Below are 7,277 nucleotides of genomic sequence, written 5' to 3'. Positions count from 1 at the left end.
GATACAATAGGTCTCTAACAGGTACTACTGCTAGGTGAAGATTCTGCATGAAATCAAAGCCCATACTCCAGACGTTTATTTTCTTTGCACGGCCTTTCACTTACATTCAAAACATAATAAAATTTCTTGGCTCTCCTCTCACAAATAGCAGTCCGTCGATATGCCTCATTTAAACTTTTGTTTTCAGTTTTCACCATTAGTTGCTTACATTCACAATACGCATCTATCTGTGGTCCGTCGAAACGAAGGTCAAAATGCAGGTTAAGTAATTTCACCTTGTATTTGTATTTGATAGAAGAAAGGGGATAACCTCTCTGAAAAGCTCGTACATGATATTTCTATTCAAGTCAGCACTTACGGAAAAGTATGCGTTAGCAGTATAATATTTTTCTTCGGAAATGATTATATGTGCTCATGAACTCTGGCAATTTCAAGTTCTGATATGGAATTACCGCTCTTTGATTTTTCTCGTTCATCTTTAGAGCTTATACCAAGCAGATTAGAAAGAATTTGCCTTTGGACTATTTCCTTCCCTTGGTCTATGTCGCTTTACTTTTTCTGCCTATTTTAGGCTCTGAAAGTAAAGCTGTTGTTCATCTTTACCATGTCCGCCCCCGGTAGTTCAGTGGTCAGCGTGACAGAATGTCAATCCCAAGGGCCCGGGTTTGATTCCCGGCTGGGTCGGAGATTTTCTCCGCTCAGAGACTGGGTGTTGTGTCGTCCTAATCATCATCATTTCTTCCCCATCGACGCGCAAGTCGTCGAAGTGGCGTCAAATCTAAAGACTTGCACCCGGCGAACGGTCTACCAGACGGGAGGCCCTAGTCACACGACATTGTGATCTTTACCATTAAGATCCATAAAATGTGTGAGAATTGGAAACTAATCATCTTCACTAATGGATTCAAAACACTTAGAGCAGTATGTACAAGGTTCTCTGACAAATTATGCTGGTATTAGCTTACCTCGGTAACTGGTATCCACCAATCGTGTTAGTTCATCAGTTTCGATTCCCTTCGTTCGTACTGCTCAGAATGACGTACACCTTTCCTTCTCCTTTTCTTATGGATCGGTCCAACTTCACAATCAGGTTCTATCATATTGACAGAATATAAGATACTATGAGGACACAGTATCACGTCCTACTGCTTTCTCTACAACAATGAAACAAACTAGAGATGCATTATTTAAATCACTCTCCCACCTTTTCTAAAACCCACAGCGACCCAATAAAGTACAGCAGTTATTGGTCAGAATTGTTGAGGGCGAAAGGACCCTGTCCTGGACATGAGCTTCTTTTCAAACCAACGAGAATATTTCTGCTGCATATTTCAGCTATTTGATAAAATGTGGAGGTCCTTTCCACACTCTACGATGAGATGACTGCTAAAGAACACAGAAATGTACATAGTATGTTAGGGCCCTTCTGGAATAAAGGATTTAGTTGGTATACAATCTGGAACGGAAGGCTTCTCTTTATTAAATGATTTGAGATTTTCGCTACGCCGAAGACATCTGCTAAGTTACTCCCTTGGTGGCAGTTCTAGACTCGAATTGAGGAATATTTACTTCCTCTCCTTTTGTGAAGGAATCTCGGAAAACAGTATTCACTAACTCCACTTTACTGGCATTATTATCGACTACGTTATTGTCGCTATGTTATAGGACAGGTACTGAATATGTTGTTCTTGATTCGCAACACATTCACATAATGGATACATTAACAGAACATTAACTTATTCATAGCAGTACTGGGAACATTTCATATGGCAGACAGCACACTAGCAAATACTTGATGCGTTTTTTCGATATCAGTAAAGGAAGTCAAGAGAAGTGTATGGCGTTCTGCTCACTGGAGTATTGAAAGGAAGTCAATCCAGATCATAAGTTTAGGGAAACAGAAGCTCAGCTGAGCCCATCCGTTAGACCCGAGGTCCGACCACGTGCCCTATCGTCAAGACGAAGAAATAAAGTGTATGAAATTGTAACTGTTCACAAGTGACATGAAACATCTCCCATGTTTAAAGTTAAATATAATCTGAATGGATTTTTGGACCAAGACGTGCTAATGAAAGTATATTTTCTCTCTCCCTCTCTCTCAATCTCTCTTTCTGTCTCTCTCTTTCTCACTCTCTTTTACACAGTTGGGTAGATAGTTGCCAAGTTCGTGGTTGAACGGTTATATGTCGGTCGACGGAACACAATTTGAGAAACGACAAAAACCGTTGGAAACAATTAATGGAACCGAGTATATCAGTATACTGTGAAATACTTGCCTATTCAGTGGACCCCACGATTCCTTTCATTGGGTAATATTACCAAACCAAGAAGCAAACAAGAATGTTCCACCAACGATATGTTCGCTACGCACACACCGGGAACATGCGCCAAAGAATACTTTGGCGAAGCCGGGCTCTGTAACTTAACAGACAGCATGCCAATGGTCGATCCAGAAGAGAAAGAAGCTACCAAAATAAAATTTATGTTGTTAAAGGCTGTAGATAAAGGGGGCGTGGGGGGGGGGGGGGGGTTGCTCCATTACTGTTGGATTACATTGAGAGGAGTAAATGGAAACGGTAATTATCGTAAAATGCCAAAGAGTAACCATTTGGAGTGACCTAAAGCGGAATGACCACCTGAAACTAATTGCATGACGAGCAGATGCCATGCTGAGATTCATTGGGTAAACGTAAGAGAATGTAATTCATTCACGAAAGACGTTTCTTACGAATCACTCGCTCTTCCGATTCATAAGTGTTCTTCTTCAGCCTGGAACCCTTACCACTTTCAGTTCATAGAAAAGACGGAGACGTTCCAACTAAGAGCAGCGGGCTGGCGTCATAGCACTACGGAGATTCACAACAAACTCCAGCGGCAGACGCAGCAAGTCTGACGTTAAGGATCACAATGAGGTTTACTGTTGAAATTCTGCGCGTGTGTGTTCCAAGAAGGTATCTGTGAGTGAAACAGGGTAGAGGAAGGAAGCATATTCTCTGGCTCGTGATGACTGGGTGTTGTGTGCTGTCCTTAGGTTAGTTAGGTTTAAGTAGTTCTAAGTTCTAGGGGACTGATGACCATAGATGTTAAGTCCCATAGTGCTCAGAGCCATTTGAAGGAAGCATATTGATGCCAGAAGTGTCCTCCGTCAAACACAGCAAACTGGCCTGTGAAGTATAGTTGTAGTATTGGTTGTAAACTTGAGACATGATGACCTCTTTCATTGGAATATATACCTAGCGAGGTGGCGCAGTGGTGAGCACACTGGACTTGGATTCGGGAGGACGACGGTTCAAACCAGGGTCCGGCCATCATTATTTAGGTTTTCCATAATTCCCTTAAACAGCTTGAGGCAACTGCCAGGATGGTCCTTTTCAAAGAGCACGACCGACTTCCTTCTCCATCATTTCCGAATCCGATGAGACCAATGACCACACTGTCTGGTGCCCCCCCCCCCCCTCCAAATGAACCAAACAACCATTGGAATATAAAAGGAAATGGATGGACAGTCATATGACGTATCCTCCACAGTACAGTAAGATGGCTCCGGAGTACGAATGTAGATGTAGAAGTAAACTGGGAGCAGCTAACGAGACGGCTGGACAATGGACAAGGAAAAAATATGATTAAGAAAACTAGGTAATGGTTACAAGTTCTCTTCGACGGAGTATTTAAATTTTGCTCATTATACTGGGCCACAGGGAAGTTTCTCTGTGAACAGACACATTTGTGATCTGGAACGCCCATCCATCAGTTGGATGTGGAGTCCATGGGCCGCGCCGTAGATAACCAACTGTCTGGCCGGTGACTCATAAATTACCCGGAACGAGCCTGTTTATGACGGTGTGTGACGCCTGGTACATCCCTGCGGAGCGCATCCGGCCAGACGCCCTCCGGAGGCGCATTAAGCACCCCGAGTCCGACTATAAAATCCGCCCGTCGAGTTTGTACTAGTGGGCCGAAAACAAGCGCCAATGACACGGCGGGCCAGCCTCGCCTATGGAAACAAATAACGATTCGGTTATCGTGGCCCGTATTGCGCTAGCCGCGCGACGGACGAGGTCTTTCCCTCCAGCTCGCTCGCGTTAACGGCCAGTGCGAGCGACAGCAGGTCCTCTGTAAACTCTCGCCGGTCGGGCGGACGGCTCTGGCGTCGCTTTTCTGCTGGCCGCTCCTTCCAGTATTTTTATGCCGGCTATATGGCCGGCGTGTGCCAGTGTTTGCGTCTGTGGATCGCCTCGAATTAACCTCGGAGACTCTTGCGGAAAACTGCGGAGTACTGGAAAGCACTGCATATTACTGCATGATCTTACGACACACAGTATCCTCTGGCTACAATATCAGTGCGCCAGATTTGGAATCAGTCAACCCATAGGAAACCCTGAGTGCAGCATTTCGTGAGAATATGGAATGGAGTGATAACATACCACATAGTTGATATATTGGGTGACAGACCTCGGTTCATTGATAGGATACTGCGAAAAAGCAGTATGTCTATACAGTATGTCCATTTCTTAAAACATTCGTGCGACCCATCCTTGGTTATTGTTCAAGTCTATGGGATCCATACCAGATATGACAGGGAATACACAAAGCTTATCAATAAGAGTAGCACGATTGGTGACAAGTTTGTTTGACTGATCTGGCCGAAGACTGAATATAGACGTTACCTGTGCAACGAAAAGCTGCTTAGGAACGATGTTCGAATGTGTGTGAAATCCTATGGGACTTAACTGCTAAGGTCATCAGTCCCTGAGCTTATACACTACTTAACCTAAATTACCCTACGGACAAACACACACACCCATGGCCGAGAGAGGACTCGAACATCCGCGGGAACCAGCCGCACAGTCCATGACTGCAGCGCCTTAGCATTTTTGGTGAAAGTGTAGCTTAAAGTCCAACTTAAAGATATCACTGTAGGAGTTCGAAATGCTCACTATTAACATCCACACACAAACGATGCCGCCGAACTGCGGCACGAACAACTGACTGCAACGTGTTCAGTTGGATATTTGCACATGAATGTACGATGGGTTCTCGAAGTTCATCCAATGTGCGCAGCTTTTGTCGATAAACGACGTCCTTTAGTGTTCCCCACAGGTAAAAGTCCAGAGGAGTTAGGTCTGGGAAACGTGGTGGATACTCCACAGCACCTCTACGGCCTATCCATCTTCCTGGTAGATTTTCGTCGAGATACGCCCTAACACAATTTTGGTAGTGGGCTGGGGCACCATCTTGTTGAAAGTAAACTCTCCCGTCTCCATACAAGTCTCGGATGGCAGATAAAATGGATGTCTGGAGCTTCTGAAGGTACACCTCACCGGTAACTATGTCGTCAAAGAAGAATGGCCCAGTCAAGTTCCGGTAAGACAACCCACACCACACATTTACACCTGGCAAATTCTCGGCTTTGTCTACATGGACGTTAGGATTTTCGGCAGCCCAGTAGATGCAGTTGTGGCGATTTACTGTACCATTGAGTTTGAACTGTGCCTCATTAGACCACACAATCATCTCTGCAAACTCTTCATCGCTGTGCACCATCTTAGTAAACCACTCGCAGTACTATATTCGACGATTTTGGTCGTCCTCGTTCATTGCGTGTAGCAATCGTGGGATGTAGCACTTCCACTTTGCTGTCTTGAAAATTCGCGGAACACTTGAGTAACTCACTCCAGTTTCACGGGCACACTGTGTCACAGACTTCAGTGGTGAGTGAGTCAATTGTTGTAACACACGACGGGAGTTAGCTGGACTTGTTACTGTTACAGGTCGTCCAGATCGTTGTTTGTGAACATCCTTAACACAGCCTTCGGCTTCAAATTTGTCTCGAATGCGACGAATCGTTAAACGTGTCGGTGGCTCGTTTCCTCGAGTAATTAGGTGGAACTAAGAACAAAACACTGACTATCTGGCGACTGTCATCTGACAAGACAAAACAACGCAATACAACGCTTGTGTGGTGATTACAGGAACTACAAACTATTACAATATCAAAGATGAGACAACTCGGTCAATTAGTTTGCCAGTTATGGACTTTTAAACAGTAGTATATATATATATATATATATATATATATATATATATATATATATATATATATATAATGTGAATAACACATTTTTCCTTGAATACAGATTATCTCAGTTTACCATTCAGCTTTCCACGAAAATTACTCCGTTGCTCTTCCAGTATTACGTATTTACGATGCTCGTGTATCTCTGTTGCACTTTAATATGAGCGGCAACGACCTGTAACGTTTCTAGAAGCACTTCTGAAAATTCGGTCGATGGATGATGCAGTGACTATTTGATAAGGAGTTCAAACGCCAGAGCGTTGCTCTAGAGTTGGTTGCATTAACCCCTCGTATGCGATTTGCATTACGGATTTCTGTACTTTCCCAGAACTCTTCCAACAACTACAGTAAGTTTATCTTTGGCCTCCTCTAACACTGGTTTTACTTGGTCATCCGATTTCGTGTTCCTACTTAGTGACTGTGCTGATGACTCTTCAGTCCAAGGGTAGGTTTTGCGCTGCTACAGACAGGATTGTTTCTTTCAGTCAGTATTAAAGGGGTCATAAGGACCACAAGTAATTTACACTGGATATATTGGCAGTATTCCATTTATTTCATTGAACTAGCATAAAATGTAAATTGCTGAATTAAAAGCGGGAAAACTATGCGTAGAAGCAGGTTTAGATGTTGTCTTTCTCCTTTCTTAAACATCCTTACAGTCACAACAAAGTAATTCTGAATGTTCTTTACGGACAAGAGAAAACTATTTATGCATTTTTCTTGGATGTTTTCCATCCATGGAACTTATGCAAAGGGAACATTTTACCAAGTTTTGTAATTATGATGAGAAAGAGGGGGAACTTTGCTGCGTCGACTTGTGTTTTTCTGTAGTAGACATGTTCCCAGTTCAGGAAGAAATTCTCTTGTATTTGATTTCTCCCAGTCAGAATTTAAGTTCAACCTAATAATGAAACCATTGCGGGCACTAATATTCTAAATATAATAAAAAATAGACACAGACCATCTTTTATCATACTTTAATAGTTTAGGTTATGACTAATTCGTCTATCGTGTCTACACGTGACTTCGTTGAATTACAGTCTTGAATTACAATACTCTCTGCTGCTTCGCATCCACTTATTTCCTCTTAGAAACGCTTAATACTCAGCAGTATCGTCATCCTACCCTTTTGTTGAGCAATGGGAGACTACTGTAACTTATACCTGAAATCTGAAGAGTCTTGAACTGACAGTTCTTCCCT

This window comes from Schistocerca piceifrons, chromosome 3, assembly GCF_021461385.2.
Source record: "Schistocerca piceifrons isolate TAMUIC-IGC-003096 chromosome 3, iqSchPice1.1, whole genome shotgun sequence".
NCBI lineage: Eukaryota > Metazoa > Arthropoda > Insecta > Orthoptera > Acrididae > Schistocerca > Schistocerca piceifrons.
The sequence above is the reverse complement of the archived record's forward strand: the minus strand, read 5'-3'. Positions refer to the sequence as shown.